This window comes from Elephas maximus, chromosome 9 (assembly GCF_024166365.1).
Source record: "Elephas maximus indicus isolate mEleMax1 chromosome 9, mEleMax1 primary haplotype, whole genome shotgun sequence".
Lineage (NCBI taxonomy): Eukaryota > Metazoa > Chordata > Mammalia > Proboscidea > Elephantidae > Elephas > Elephas maximus.
In genome coordinates this window covers 110,841,851-110,858,765 of record NC_064827.1, presented here as the reverse complement: position 1 = coordinate 110,858,765, position 16,915 = coordinate 110,841,851, and the positions used below count along the sequence as shown (strand labels likewise).

At 39.1% G+C, this 16,915-nt stretch overlaps 2 protein-coding genes across 4 annotated transcripts in view; one reads left to right on the top strand and one right to left on the bottom strand.

Annotated features, from left to right (window-relative positions):
• Positions 1–16,915, bottom strand: part of CENPP (centromere protein P) — a 381,210-nt gene that overhangs the window by 73,054 nt on the left and 291,241 nt on the right. The window lies entirely within an intron of this gene.
• Positions 13,870–16,915, top strand: part of ECM2 (extracellular matrix protein 2) — a 42,805-nt gene continuing 39,759 nt past the window's right edge. Inside the window, exon 1 of one of the 2 annotated variants that reach the window (XM_049896114.1) lies at positions 13,870–14,065. The gene's annotated coding sequence lies outside the window, so the exon portion shown is untranslated. The remainder of the gene's footprint in view (positions 14,066–16,915) is intronic. The other variant, XM_049896115.1, reaches the window with a different exon arrangement.

The window sequence follows — 16,915 nt, the reverse complement described above, 5'->3', positions numbered from 1 at the left end:
CAAAATTTTAGAGTAGAGGGCTCAAACTATAATTTGGTTCTCTCCAACCTTGTCCATCTCAACATAGTAGCCTACTCCTACTCCTCTATCCTGATATTTTAAGAGGTATTTCTTTTTCTGAGTATTTGTATTCTTTTAGAAAATGATTCTTTTACTGATCTGGTTACAAAAAGCTGAAAATGTTATAGAAATAAAGAGTTACACACTAAAAATCCCTCCTTTATTTCATCACCCAGAGATAACAACTGTAAGCCATTTGCTTGTTATTCCTTCCATTTAGTAGGAAACATAGGTCTAACTTATTCTTTTTAATTGTTCAGAGCATGTGATGGTATGGATTTACCACAATTTAATTACAATTCCTGTTTTAATGTACTGCATTTAGGGTATCTAAGCCATTCCGCTGGCCCAGTAAAAATTCTTTGTGTACGCATATGAGTGTTTTTGTAGGACAGATTCCTAGAAGATGAATTGCTAGGTTAAAGGGTATGTACAATTAAATTTTTATCAAGTGCTGCAACAAAATATGTTCCTACCAACAGTGTATGTAGTATTTATTACCTTAAAACATAAATAATGCTGGAGAATATCAATCAGTTTTCCTATTATTTTTTCCTCTAATGGGGAATTTGTTATAATATGAATTTCCTTAACACGAGTAAGGTGGGAAAGGAGCCCTGATGGCCGGTGGTTAAAGCGCTCAACTGCGAACCAAAAGGTTGGAGGTTCAAAACCACCAGCGGCTCCATGGGAGAAAGATGTGGCAGTCTGCTTCTGTAAAGATTTATGGCCTTAGTGTAGTTCTACCCTGTTGGTGTTATGGATTGAATTGTATCCTTCAAAAATGTGTTTCAACTCAGCTAGGCCATGATTCCTAGTATTGTGTGGCTGTCCTCCATTTTGTGATCTGATGGAATTATCCTATAGTGTAAATCCTAATCTCTGTCTGTGGTTAATGAGGCAAGATTAAGTTATCTTAAAGAGGGTTAGTGTGGGAGGCAACACTCTTACTCAGGTCACAGCCCTGATGTGATGTAAGAGGAGTTTCCCTGGGTTATGGCCTGCATCACCTTTATCTTACAAGAGATAAAAGGAGAGAAACAGCAGAGTGAGGGACCTCCTGCTACCAAGAAAGAAGTGCCGCGGGGGGGGGGGAGGGTGTGTCCTTTGGACCTAGGGTCCCTGCGCTGAGAAGCAACTAGACCAGGGGAAGACTGATGACAAGGATCTTCCCCCAGAACCCACAGAAAAGAAAGCTTTCCCCTGGAGCTGATGCCCTGAATTTGGACTTCTAGCCTCCTAAACTGTGAGAATAAACATCTGTTTGTTAAAGCCATCCATTTGTGGTATTTCTGTTACACCAGCGCTGGTTAAATAAGGCAGAATTTGTTACCAGGAGAGTGGCGTGCCGCTCTAACAGATACCTACAATGTGGAAGTGGCTTTTGAATTGAATAATGCGTAGAGGCTGGAAGAGTTTTAAAGTGCCTAATAGTAAAAGCCTAGGTTGCCTTGAAGAGACTGTTGGTGGAATTATGGACATCAAAGAATTCTGCTGAGGACTGAGAAGGAAGTGAGGTGAGTTGTAACACTAGAGATGACGCAGATGGCGAGAAGCACCAGCAAAGAAAGCTAAGGAGACTAGTGCGAGATGGCGAGGGAGCCAACCCATGGAGCGACAGAGCTGGGTGCCTTCAGGCAGGAGGCTTCCTAGTGAAGTGGGATGCCTCTGGGCACTTACCAGTGGAGCTAGGCTTGCGACCTATGGAGCAAGAGAGCTGAGTACCTTCCAGCCGAGTTTTACTGGTGAAGTGGGGTGCCTCTAGGCACTTATCAATAGAGCTAAAGAGCATTGGAACACTTGCATGAGCAGAGCAGACTCTGGGTCAGCCCAAAAGGCCCAAGGAGCCAAGAGGCCAAGGAACCAGGAAGCAGAAGCTAAAGAGACAAGGAACACAGGAAGTGGAGCTACCTCATTCTCAAAGGGTAGGGTGATGACCTCTGGGGTCTCAAAGGGTCAAGCCATGGCCTCTGGGGTTTCAAAAGGTGGGGTACAGCATCCTAGGTTTCAAAGAGTCAGATCTTCGCCAACTCAGTTGTGGAGGGTGGGCTGCCATGTCCAAGGGACAGAAGAATGGGGCCTGCCTGGGCCAAGCGGGTAGGGTCGCCAATCAGATGAATTGGGAGAATGGGGTCTCCCAAATGCAAGGGAGCAGAGTTGACGTTTCAGTGGGCCTGGAAGGTGGAGCTGAAGCCCAGGGGTGAGGGGCCTCCACCTAGAATACAAAGCATCTGGAAGGCAACGCTATTGCCTAAATGGTCTCAAAGAACAGAGGATTATTTTCAAGGCTTGAGAGCTAATGTAATGTGTTCTGCCGGCTTGCTTGGTGCCTGTTATCCCTTCTTTCCCTGCAATCTCTCCCTTTTGTAATAGAAATGTCTAGCTTGTGGTTGTTCCATCGTACTCTGGAAGCAGATAACTTGTATTCTAGATTTCATAGATGAAGGGAAATTTTACAGAAGAAGAGATTTTGGACTTGGAGTTGATTTAAGACTTTTGGGATGACATGATGGGGTGAATGTGTTTTACATGTGACAAGGACATGAATTTTGGGGGCCAAAGGGTGAAATGTTATGGGATGAATTGTGTCCCCCCAAAATGTGTGTCAATTTGGCTAGACCATTATTCCAAGTATTGTGTGGCTGTCCTCCATTTTGTGATCTGATGGAATTATCCTGTGTTGTAAATCCTAATCTTTGTCTATGGTTAATGAGACAAGATTAGGTTATCTTAAAGAGGATTAGGGTGGGATGTAACACCCTTACTCAGGTTACAGCCCTGATATGATGTAAGGGGAGTTTGCTGGGGTGTGGCCTATATCACCTTTTATCTTACAAGAGATTTAAGAAGAGAGAAGTGAGCAGAGAGGGACCTCATATCACCAAGAAAGAAGAGCCAGGAGCAGAGCCCGTCCTTGTGCTGAGAATTTCCTAGATGGGGAAGATTGATGACAAGGACCTTCCTCCAGAGCCAACAGAGAAAGCCTTCACCTGGAGCTGGTGCCCTGAATTTGGACTTCTAGCCTCCTAAATTGTGAGAGAATAAGTTTCTGTTTGTTAAAGCCATCCACTTTTAGTATAGATATCTAAGATAGTTGGTGTGAGTTGGAATCGACTCCACAGCAGTGGGTTTTGTATGTTTATAGGACATTTGTAACTTTTCTTCTGAGAACTGTAGTTCCCATTCTTTCTGCATTATTCTGTAATGCTTCTTTTTTCTTATTGATTTAATTTGATATAATTATTTTTTACATTCTGATGTCTCCCTTCCTCCTTCTAAGGAGCATTCTGGCTGTATTTCCTCCAAGACTGATCTGGTAGTTCTTCTGGAAGTTCATAGTATGTTCAATTTTCCTCACCAACACCACAATTTGAGTGTGTCAATTCTCTTTTGGTCTTCTTTTTTCTCTGTCCAGCTTTGCATGAATATGAGATGACTGAAAAGACCATGGCTTGAATCAGGCATACCTTAGTCATCAAAGTCACATCTTTGCTTTTTAAGATTTTAAAGAGGTCTCTTGCTGCAGATTTGCCCAATGTAATATGTCGTTTGATTTCTTGACTGATGCTTCCATGGGTATTGACTATTGATCCAAGTAGAATAAAATCATTGACAATTTCAATTTCTTAACCATCTATCATGATATTTATGGGCTCAGTAATGAGGATTTTCATGTTCTTCATGTTCAGGTGTTATCCATACTGAAGGCTGTGGTCTTTTACCTTGATTGATAAGTGCTTCACGTCGTTTCGGTAAACAAGGTTGTGTAATCTGCATATCACAGGTTGTTAAAGAGCTTCCCTCCAATCCTGATGCTGTGTTCTTCTTCACACAGTCTGGCTTCTCGGATTATTTGCTCAGGATACAGATTGAATAAGTAAGGTAAAAGGGTACAATCCTGCCACACACTTTTCCAACTTTAAACCATACAGTATCCCCTTGTTCCCTTCGAGACACTGCCTCTTGATGTATGTACACGTTCCACACGAGCACAATTAAGTGTTCTGGAATTCCCATTCTTCATAATGTTCTCCATATTTTTTATGATCCACATGGTCAAATGCTTTTGATAGATCTTTTTATATCTTCCAGTAACTCCTCAGAACAATATTTCACTAGAAGTGTTCACTTGTCTATGCCAAAAAATTTGAAAGACAGCTACCTGGCTAATGGTCTGAAAGAGATCCATATTCGTGCCAATTCCATAGAATGATAATCCCATGGAATGTGGCAATTATTGGACAATATCATTAATACCACTTGCAAGTGATGCTGAAGATAATTAAAAGATGGTTGCAGTAGTACATTGACAGGGAACTGCCAGAAACTCAAGCCGAATTCAGAAGAGGATGTGGGACAAGGGATATCATTGCTGATGTCAGATGGATCTTGCCTAAAAGCAGAGAATACGAGAAGGATGTTTACCTGTGTTTTATTGACTGGGCAAAGGCATTCGACTATGTAGATCATAACAAATTATGGATAACATTGCAAAGAATGGGAATTTCAGAACACTTAACTGTGCTCATGTGGAACCTGTGCAGAGACCAAAAGGAAGTCGTTCAAACAGAACAAGTGGATACTGTGTGTTTTAAAATCAGGAAAGGTGTGCATTGTGGTTGTATCCTTTCACCACACTTATTCAAACTGTATGCTGAGCAAATAATCTGAGAAGCTGGACTACATGAAGAAGAACATGGCATCAGGATGGGAGGAGGACTCATTAACAACCTATGATATGCAGATGACATAACCTTGCTTGCTGAAAGAGGAGTTGAAGCGCTTAGTAATGAAGATCAAAAACCACAGCCTTCAGTGTGGATTACACCTCTACATAAAGAAAACAAAAAACCTCACAACAGGACCAATAAGTAACATCACCATAACTGGAAAAAATATTGAAGTTGTCAAAGAAGCAGTAGTCAAGAAATCAAACAACGTATTGCGTTGGGCAAATCAGGTGCAAAAGACCTCTTTAAAGTATTGAAAAGCAAAGATATCACTGCTACTGACTGAATTGTGTCTTTCAAAAATGTGTGTCAACTAGGCTAGGATATGATTTTCAGTATTGTGTGGTTGTCCTCCATCTTGTGATCTGATTTAATTTTCCTATGTGTTATAAATCCTAATCTCTGCCTGTGATTAATAAGGCAAGATTAGGTTACGTTACAGAGGATTATGGTGCGATGCAACACCCTTACTCAGATCACAGCCTTGATCGTATGTAAGGGAAGTTTCTCTGGGGTGTGGCTTGCTTTACCTGTTATCTTACAAGAGATAGAAGGAGAGAGTAATGAGTAGAGAGAGGGGGACTGCATTACCACCAAGCAAGACGTGCCAGGAGTGCACACATCCTTTGGACCCCGGGCCCCTGTACTGAGAAGCTCCTAGACCAGGGAAAGATTGATGACAAGGACCTCTCCTAGAGCCAACAGAGAGAGAAAGCCTTCCCCTGGAGCTGGTACCCTGATTTCGGACTTCCAGCCTCCTAAACTGTGAGAGAATAAACTTCTGTTTGTTAAAGCCATCCACTTGTGCTATTTCCATTATAGCAGCACTAGATAACTAAGACAGCACCTTGAGGACTAAGGTGTGCCTAACCTAAGCCATGGTGTTTTCAATTGTCTCATATGCATGGGAAAGCTGGACAATGAATAAGGAAGACCAAGGAAGAATTGATGCATTTGAATTAGGGTGTTGGTAAAGAATATTGAATATACCATGGTCCGCCAGAAGAACAAACAAATCTGTCTCGGAAGAAGTATAGTCAGAACGCTCCGTAGAAGTGAGGCTGGCAAGACTTTATCTCACATACTTTAGACATGTTATCAAAAGGGACCAGTCCCTGGAGAAGGACATTATGCTTGGTAAAGTAGAAGGTCAGTGAAAAAGAGGAAGACCCTCAGTGAAATGGCTTGACACAGTGGCTGCAACTATGGGCTCAAACATAGCAGTGATTGTGAGGATGGTGCAGGACTGGGCAGTGTTTTGTTCTGTTGTACATAGGCTTGCTGTGAGCTGGAACCAACCTGATAGCCCCTAACAACAACACAATATTTCACAGCATTCAAATCAGGTAGTTTATTGATTTGAATTATATGCTTGGGACTATCTCTCCTGAAAACTTATCTATCTAAACTGGTGAGTGTTGTGTGCCAGGACAAGGGTACTTGGAATTTTCTTTGCCTTTCTCTTAGGTTGGATTTTCTGTTTCCTGGGCCTTATGTTTTCCTTTTTTAGCTTTTGTTGGAACACATATTCCCGGTGTTTCATCAGTTTAAGAAGATGGTTCAATAGTAGAAGTTCTGGTGCTAGCACATCTCGACATGTTTGTCTCCTGTGTTACCTTGCTCCAATCGACTGGTTGTATGTCCACTGGTCATCCTGGGGTGTCCCTTCTCTGTCATCCTGGGGACTGTCTTTGCTTCTTTCCTTTGCTACATCTCCTGTTTTCAGTATTCCATGTATTATTTTTTATTGGTTTAATCCCTTATTTTTGTCAGGTGCGTTTTCTATCAAATTCCTCAAGAATGGTGTATGGGAGGATAAGTGTTTGAAATCTTCCATGTATAAAAATATTTTCTTTGAAAAAAATATAAAAAACCCCATTCAGTACTTCTAGGTATATACCCAAAAGAATTGAAAACATGTTCACACAAAAATTTACACTCAAATATTCATAGCAGCATTATTCATAATAGTCAAAGAGTGGAAACAATCCAAATGTTCATCGACTGATGAATACCCATTGCCATGCAGTTGATTTCGACTCATAGCGACCCTATAGGACACAGCAGAACCGCCCCATAGGGCTTCCAAGGAGTGGTTGGAGGATTGGAACTGCTGACCTTTTGGTTAGCAGCCAAACACTTAAGCCACTGCACTACCAGGGCTCCAATACATGACTGAATAAACAAAATGTAGTCTGTTCATACAAATGGAATATTATTCGGCAATAAAATGGAATGAAGTACTGGTATAAGCTACAACCTGGATAAACCTCAAAAACATTATGCCAAGTGAAAGAAGCCAGTCACAAAAGACCACATATGCATGATTCCAATTATATGCAATGTCCAGAGTAGGCAAATTGATAGAGACAAAGTAGATTAGGGGTTGCCTAGGGCTGGGGTTGGGGAGAAATGGGGAGTGAATTCATCATGGGCATGGGGTTTCTTTTTCAGTTGATGAAATATTCTAAAATTAATTGTGGTGATTGTTGTACAATTCTGTTAATTATATCATCTGTGAATCAGACAGATCTCAATCAAGATGTTACATTAAAAAATATATTTTTTCGGCGAAGGGGCAAGATGGCAGAATAGTCAGATGCTTCCTGTCGCCCATCTCACAACAAAGACCCAAAAAAACAAGTGAATCAATTATATATGACAATCTAGGAGCCCTGATCATTAAAGAGAAAGCTGAAGAGTTAGACTGAGCGACATGGGGAAGGAGAGACAGTTCAAAAGCAGCGAAGAAGTGCCAGTTATGAGGCTGCCAGCACCTTGCTGGCTGGGATGGCCGGTGCACGTGGGCTGAGGTGAGCAGTAGTGTTCAGGACGTGTCTCACCGCATTGGGAGAGGCCAGGAGGTGGCAGGTCTGCACAAGCCTCTTGAGCCCGGAGGAAGTGGCACTGGACCTGTGAAAGTTAAGTGCAAGCATCTAACCTACAGCATGGGGGCATAATATCCTCTCCCCCACAGTTTCACAGCTGAGAAGCACTTCCTTTCTGTCACCCATCATCCAACCTGCTCTGCTCCAGCACCAGTCTGACAGTATTCAACAACTGCTAGAACTCAGGGCTATCCACGCCCACACCAATCTCCCACCTTTAAAAAACGCCACGCCCTGTAAGCAAAGTACTCAGGTCGTGTTGGGAGGCCCTGCCCTTATGTCCAGCCACTGGCATAAGGGGTCCAGGGACTTGTAGCGCCCTTTACTCCTGCCTAGACCTGTGCGGGCAGATTAAACACTGGCTGCCCTCATTAGCATAAAACAGCAGGGCACATACCTGAAACTTACTTTCGACTGCAGCAGCCAAGGGCGAGATGCAGATTCCTGACATTTGACAACGCTGTGCCCCTTAAGCAGGGACTTTGCCCACCCACATCAGGGGCCTGAGAGCTGATAGTACAAACCATTCCATCTAGCCACCTGATGACAGGGGTCTGAGAATAAGTGGTACCTCCCAGTCCCTCCAGCCAACAGCACCAGGTGCCCAAGGACTGGCTGCAATACCCTCCCCCACTTTGTGCTGTAGGAGACAGGGACACACCCTCCACCCAGACACCTAGAGGCAGCCATCAGCTCTCTGCCTTGCTCCACACATAGTCCCCTACTGCAGCCAGATATGTTGCCTGCTCTGAACACCCCTATGCAGCCCTGGCCGTCTAGAACTGTAGGTGAGAGTCTGTACCACACACTCGGTAACCAATGACCTGGACACCTATGCTGCACCCGCACAAGAAAACTGAACAGACTCCTGGGCTCACACACCTAGTAGCTACTCTAACCACCTGGAGACAGGATGTGAGAGCTTCAAAGACACCAATAACCAAAGCAGCTCACATGCCCAGCCTGCTTGAGCATACCAAATGAAAACAAAACAAAAAGCTAGGACATAGTAAAAAAACATATAATAAGTAAATAACTTATTGATGGCTTAGAGACAACAGTCAATATCAAATCACATAAAGCGGAAGGTCAAGATGGCTCCAGCAAGTGACAAAAACAAAAAACCAGGAAACTTTCTGGAGGAAGACAAGGCTGTGGAATTACCTGAGAAAGAATTCAAAAGACTAGTATACAGAAATCTCCAACAGATCAGGAAGATCAGGCAAAACTCAGACCAAGCCAAGGAACACACAAAGCAATAGAGGAATTCAGGAAAATAACACAAAACTGAAATGACAAATTTAACAGGCTGCTAGAAACCATAGAGAGACAGCAACTAGAAATCCAAAGGGTTAACAATAAAATTGCAGAATTAGACAACTCAGTAGAAGGTCATCGGAGCAGAATTGAGGCAATGGAAGTCAGAATTAGTGAGATTGAAGATAAATCCCTTGACACCAATTTATTTGAGGAAAAATCAGAAAGAAAGAATTAAAAAAATGAAGAAAGGCTAAGAATTATATGAGACACAATCACAAGGAAAAACCTATGAGTGATTGGAGTACCAGAACGGGGACAGGGGTGGGGGGTATAATAACAGAAAACACAGAAAGAATTGTTGAAGATTTGCTAGTAGAAAACTTCCCTGATATCATGAAAGATGAGAAGATATCTACCCAGAAGCTCATCGAACCCCACATAGGGTAGATCCCAAAAGAAAGTCACCAGGACATATTATACTTAAATTTGCCAAAACCAAAGATAAAGAGAGATTCTTAAGAGCTGCTAGGGATAAACAAAAGGCCATCAAGAAAGGGGAGTCAATAAGACTAAGCTCTGACTACTGAGCAGAAACCATGCAGGCAAGAAGGCAATGGGATGACATATATAAAGCCTTGCAGGAAAAAAATTGCTAGCCAAGAATTACATATCCAGCAAAGCTGTCTCTCAAAAACAATGGCGAAACTAGGTCATTTCCAGATAAAAGAAGTTAAGGGAATTTGTAAAAACCAAACCAAAATTACAAGAAATACTAAAGGGAGTCTTCTGATACCAACAGTATCAGACAACAACCCAAGACTAGAACACAGGGCAGACTGACCAGTTATCAACTTAGACAGGGAAGTAGCAAAAACAAGACAAAGCTAAAAGACTGAAAATAGGGAACCAGAGATATCAATATGTAAATGATGCCAACGTCAAAACAAAAAAGAAGGAATAAACAGTGTAGTCATAGAACTTCCATATAGAGAGGAAGTTAAGGAGATATCAAGAAATAAAAGATCGGTTTAAACTTAAAACAGTAAAGGCAAATTTTAAGGTAACCACAAAGGAAGCTAACAAACCTAGCCATTAAAATACAAAAGAAGAAAAAAAAATTTTTTTTTTCTTACATCCTCACTTGATTGATAGTTTGGCTGGGTATAGAGTTATAGATTGGAAATAAATTCCTTTCAAAATTTTAAAGGCATTTCTTCACTATTTTCTTGTTTCTAGAGTTGGTGTTGAGAAGTCTGAGGCCATTCTAATCATTGATTCTGTGGTTTATTTTTGCCTCTGAAAGTTTGAAGAATTTTTTATTTGTCCCCAGTATTCTTAAATTTCAATTTTATGTGCTTTGACATCAGTCTGATTTCATCTCTTCTGCTGAACACTCAGTGGGTTCTTTCGTATGGGAAATGCATGTCCTTCAATTCTGGGACATTTTCTTGAATTGTTACTTCATTGTTTTACTCAATTTTTTCTGTTTTTCTCTTTCTGGAACTCCTAAGTGGATATTGAACTTTTATCTTTTCTGTTTTCCATCTATCTCTTTGTCTTTTGGCTCTGCTTTCTAGGAGGCTTCCTTAACTTTATCTCAAACCTTGACTATTGAGTTTCTAATTTGTGTTATCAAGCTTTTAATCTCCAAAGCTCTTCTCTTTTCTGATTGTGCATATGTATATTTTTGGGGGGTGGGCTCCTATCCCTAATGTTAGAATTTTCCCAAATTCTTAGCAATCTCAGGCTGTTTATGATTAATAGTATTTGATTAAAAACATTGGTTAAAAGCTCTGAGTACGTGGGTGGAACTTGTTAGCTTTGTACTTTTAGTTGGGTTATATTAATAATAGCTGGTTTGGATTCTGAGCATAGGGGCCTCTTGTTCCGCCAGCCACCCAGATCCACAGGGTGTTCCACTGCCAGCTACTCTAGACCAAATGGACTAGGCATGAGTTCTAGTGTGGTGGCAAACGCCTCATAGTTGGGCACAAATAATGGAGACATCAGAAGGATTACGGTCATTTGCCCTGTTACTAAGTGAGGTTTCTCAAAGAACCTCGCTGTTTCTGGAATCTGTAATTTCTAAACCTGGAACACCCACAGAGCTACTTTTCCCAGTAATCTTCTCCATGTTTTGTACTGTGTTAGGTAGATCCTATCTGCCTTCAGTTTTCAAAGGATTTCTCAAAATTTGTCTTCTAATAGTACTACTTTTGTTTTTCAGTAGTTCCACATTTTTAAAAACAAATACAATTTTTGTTGTTTTGGGAATTTGGGTGGCCATGTGTTTAGTCCCTCATCTTGATTCAATCTATCCAGGCCATTTTAGGATTTGGGGAAAACAAAAATGTAGCTCCTGTCTGTTGAATAATTTGGATCCCAGAGGGAGAATAATAAAAATTTAAAAACTAGTTATTATATAATTACTTAGTCTATGATAGACACAGAGCGAGGCACTTTATATATGTTACTTAGTTTATTTTCACAAAAATTTGAAAGGTAGATATTATCATCCCAGTTTTACAGGAGAATAAATGTTAGTCAGAAACACTAGGTAACTTGCTAAATGTTCCCCAATAAGCAGCAGTGTTGAGCTTGGAACTCTGACCTGTCTCTAACTTGCTTATTTGCAGATGAAGAAACTAAGGCCAAAGCAGACAAATATGCCGGAGTTTAATTAGAACTCTCATAGCTCTTTTGCACATCTTGATTTCATTGTTTCATACTTAGAAGTTATATTGTTTCAAAAGCAATTAATGTGTAACAATTCTTTGTTAATACTGTGTATGTGATTACTGTACGCAGGTAGAGAATGATGAAAGAGTTAAATAAAATTAACTCAATTTAAAAAATTGTCCAAAATATATCCAGACTTTTAATTTGACATGTATATCATCTCTGGAGTCTCATAAAGCTCAAGTGAGATCACGTAGGCCAGTATGAACTTTAAGATTTTTTTTTTACAATGTAATTTTATCAATTTTTTTTGTTGTTGAGAAAATACACAACAAAGCATACACCAATTCAACAGTTTCTACATATACCATTTAGTGGCACTGATTACATTCTTCAAGTTGTGCAAACATTCTCATTCTCCATTTCTGAGTTGTTCCTCCCCTATTAACATCAATTCACTGCCCCCTAAGTTTCCTATGTAATCTTTTGAGTTGCTGTTGTCAATTTGATCTCATATAGATAGTACTTAAAAAAGCATAATGCTTAAGACAGGACATTTTTTTACTAATTAAGCTAAACTATTGTTTGCTTTCAAGAAGACTTCAGGGGATATTTTTGGTTTAAGGTTTAAAGGTTATCTAAGTGCAATAGTTTCAGGGGTTCATCTAACCTTCCTGAAGGAAGTCTAAATTCCATGAGAATGTGAAATTCTGTTCTACATTTTCCCCCTTTTGATCAATTCTTCTATGGGATCTTTGATCAAAATGTTCAGTAATGGTAGCCAGTTACCATGCAATTCTGATCTCATGGCAAAAGAGGCAGTTGTTCATGGAGGTAATTAGCCACACATTCCATAGCCTCCTATTCCTTACTCTTCTTCTTCCTCTGTTTTTCCAGGCTAAAAGAGATCAATCGTGTCTTGGATGGTTGCTTGCAAGCTTTTAAAACCCCAGGTACTACGTATCGAGCTAGGAGGTAGAACAGAAACACTAACATATTATTAGGTCAATTAACTGGGATGTCCCATGAAGGCACGACCCTAAACCTCCAAACCAAGAAACCATATCCTATGAGGTTTTGGTTGTGCATAAACAGCCTCCGCAGCTACTTTTTTTTTCTTGGTCGCTGTTGTAAATGTATCTATCACACAACTTTTTACAGGTGTATGACTTATTGACAGCTAATACAATAATCGGCTATGCAACCCTACTCTTAATCAATGTGATATTTCCATCATCATTAACCTCCCCACACTTTTTCCTTCCTTTCTGCCCCTGGTAACCACTAATAAACTTTGGTCTCTACGTTTGTCTTTCCTTGTCTTTTTATTAAGTGAGGTTATACAGTATTTGTCCTTTTGTGATTGACTTATTTCATCCAGCATGTCTTCCAGCTTCATATTTTAGCATGCATCAAAACATCATTTCTTCTACTGGCTGAGTAGTACTCCATTGTATGTATGCACCACATTTTGTGTATCCATTCATCTTTTGATAGGCATTTAGGTTGTTTCTACCTTTTGGCTATTGTTATGGTGCTGCAATGAACATTGGTGTACAAGTCTCTGCTTTCAAGTCTTTTGGGTATATACCTAGGAGTGGGATTGCTGGATAATATGGTAGTTCTATTTTTAGTTTTTTGAGGAACTGCCACACTGTTTTCCACAACAGCTGTACCATTTCGTATTCCCAGCTACAATGGATAAGGGTTCCAACTTCCCCACATCCTCAGCAACATTTTTTTGCTTTTTTTAAATCTTAGCTATAGCGGGGGTGAAATGGCATCTCATTGTGTTTCTGATTTGTATCTCTCTGATGGCTAATGACACTGAGCATCTTTTCATGTATTTGGTGGGCATCTGAATGTCCTCTTTGGTGAAATGTCTATTCCATTTTATGACTGGATTGTCTTTTTGTTGTTGTTTATATATATTTTGGTTTTTAGGTTCTTGTCGGATAGATATGTGGCTTCCGAAGATACTCTCCCAGTTGGTAGCTTGTCTTTTCACTTTTTTGTTAAAGTTCTTTTGATGAACAAAAGTTTTTATTTTTATGTGTATTTTAAGATTTTTCAAAGCAAATAATCTATGAAAATAAAAGATTTCTTAATCAAGCTGCATTTTGTGCTTCCAACTCTGTCTTTTGAGCCTGTAGATTATTTTGTTGTTGCTGTTGCTCGCTGCTTTGCACTTTTCCTGAGATTTTTAAAAACATTTCCCTTGGTAACCATTTTCCCTGGTTACTTTCTTGGCTGACTTTCCATACAAAGAACTGAAAGGCATTTATCCCCAAGGGAAACAGCTATTTTAGATTTTACTAAGAAGTCAGTTAATATTTTTCAGCATTCCCTTCCGTTGCTCTCTTTGTTTTAAAGAAAGCTCTGATTTTGTTTCATTTTCAGCTGGACTTAAATGGCACCAAGCAAAGCCTACTTAGTTTAGATTTCCAGGTAAAATTTTTTTTTAATTTTCAGTTTCTACTAAAGCATGTGGAATGGTTTTAATATTTGGGTGTTTTATGTTGCAAATATGTTTAACAATTTAGGAAATCAGCTCTTTACTAATAGATTTTTAAAGTTTAAAGTAAGCATTACTGTGTTTACTTGTTTGTTTCAGGATGAATATTTCCCAATATTTCAAACTTTACAAAACTAGATACAAAGTTATTTTTATGTTTTGATAGAATTAAGTACTCAACAGAAGTACAAAATGGTTTGAAAATTTTATTCTTTATTTTTAAGTCTTAAAAGAACATCAAGGATCAATTGAAAATGTTTTTCATTTTAAACTTGTTGAGTGAAGCAAAACGTCGTAATACAGCTTTGTCTGAAAGTTTAAATTTCTAAATTTAGTATTTTTAACTAAAAAGACAGATGATGAAAAACTTCAAATGGAGAAAAATAATAAATTAATCAAGGTTTACAGATATTAAATGTTGAGATGAACAAAATTAGTATTACAAATAAAAAATGTACTTGATCAAAATGATACCTACTATAATTAGAGTGCTATTAAATTTTATCACTAGAAACATACTCAATAACTTATAAAGTTCCTCATTAGAGTAAATATTAAATATAAAATTCTGTAAATCACTGAAAATAATGAAGCCTCAGCATCAAATGTAGTATTAGCATTGAGAGGTCATTTTATAAACATTATCTAAACATTTCAGTGAGACTAAGTACTGATTTTGTAAAAATTAAGGATAAGTAGAAGTAGGCCCATGTTGGGAAAATAAAAAAAAGAAAGACTAGGGGAGATGGTTCCCAGGATGTGGATAAAGGAAGAAGGGGTTGTCTACCCTCAGCTTGGCAACAGCTGGCATATATTCTCCTATTACTCCCTCAGGCACCGCCCTGGCAAGCGAGTGGTGAGATGAGGCACGGGGACAACAGGTTGCCTGAGCTCTTCATGGGAGTTTATGCCCAGCCCTTGTGGTCTAGGCCTGGCTCCTCACAACTGTCACCCATGTCAAGGATAAGAGTCTGCACTTACGATTCTCAAAGCAAGAAAATTTCAATGTATATATTTTATGCTCCATAGAACATTTATGCTCTTCATCAGAGCCCACTTCCCTGGTCACTTAGCATCCCAGTTCTGTCCTGTCTCACAGTTTAAGTTTTCGTGTTGCTTCTCCTCTTGTTATTGCCATTCCTTTCCAACATATGAATTTGTTCTCTGAATTGACTTTTACAACTGCAGCTACCAGTTAGCTAAGGGATTGGCTTCTTTCTTAGGCTTTGCATGTTAGTTTTTCTAAAACTAAAGTAGATTACCAAAAAAAAAGTTCTAATATAGTTCCATTTCAATGATATACACCAATAGTTTTGAAAAGACTGCTGTAATTAATGTATGCATATATACTGAACATAATAAGTTTGTATATTGAAGTTAGCTGACATGAGGATACCTTAGAGACTGCTATTTGTTGAGATAAGGTAAAGTGGTAAACCTACTGCCGCTGAGTCGATTCTGACTCATAGCGACCCTATAGGACACAGTAGAACTGCCCCACCAGAAAGTGGTAGCAAGCTGGAACATGAACGAATGAAATCTGATAGAGGAAGATGATTCTGGTGAGTGAAGTTATAAAAAGATCTACTGAAATTCAAGAGGTCAAATGGAGCAGGCACCATAGTCTCTCCCCTCTCATCAAATCCTTAGAAATAATAGAAAATATGTTACAAACTAATACATACTTGAATATATAGCTGCACTAGGAAACAAGAAGGGGAACTCCTGGCAGGACTGAAACTGAGAATTCTTTGAAAGATGGAGAGAAGATGGGAATGAATTTAAAGAGGGAAAATATAGCCTTGAATAGGCATGGGGAGAACTGAGTATAAGAGATCTTGTGTGGAAAAGAAAGAAGCCTTCAGATTAAGAGATTCCAAGAAGGATTAAAAAAAAAAAAGAAGAAGAACAAAAACAAACATACAAGAACACCCCATAGCTAGGTAAATCATAGTAAAATTTCTGAATATTGAAGAATATTTGAAAATCTGAAAAATTTTCAGAGAGAAAAAAAGGTTTCCTACAAAGGAATGAGAATTAGATTCAAATAAAACTTTTCATGAGAAACACTAGATGTAAGAAAATAATGAAACAGTGTAAAGTATTGGAGGAAAAAGATTTTGAAACTATAATTCTATTTCCATCTAAACAGAATAATATTTTCAGTCATATGTACAAGATGTTAAAAATTTTACAACCTACATACATTCTGAGAGAAGATGATATATTTCAGCAAAAAAAAAATTAAAATGAATTTGAGGGAACTTCAACTTCCGGTAATGGCAGTGTAGGAATTCAGACCAATCCACCTCCTGAGAATAATTGAAAAAGTTGGGTCTATATTTGGGATAAGAAGGAAACCCAGAGAGGTTTGGAACAACTTTTCTTCTAGAAGCATCTATGGATTGCAGAAGAGCCAGCTGAGAAGCTTAGTAGAGCTTTAAAACAGTCTTACAAGGCTAGAGAGAAACCAAAAAAATGAGAATCAGGGCCAAGCAAGGAGTGGGAGAAGAGCAGCGCTGGTGAAATCATCAGGTTTTGGGATGGAATCCAAGGTATAAGTATTGACTGGATAGAGTAAGGTTCTGCTTCAAACCACTCAGTGTTATGACTTCTTGTGCCCTTACCCTCATGCCTAAAATAAAAAAAAAAAAAAAATTTTTTTTTTTTTAAGGAGATGTAAATTCTTTTTGGATAAAGAATACATCTTCCAAAGTCTCAAAGCATTTTCATTATTTTTCAAATATAATGCCAGAACAACATGGCCAAAAACCTAAAGCAAT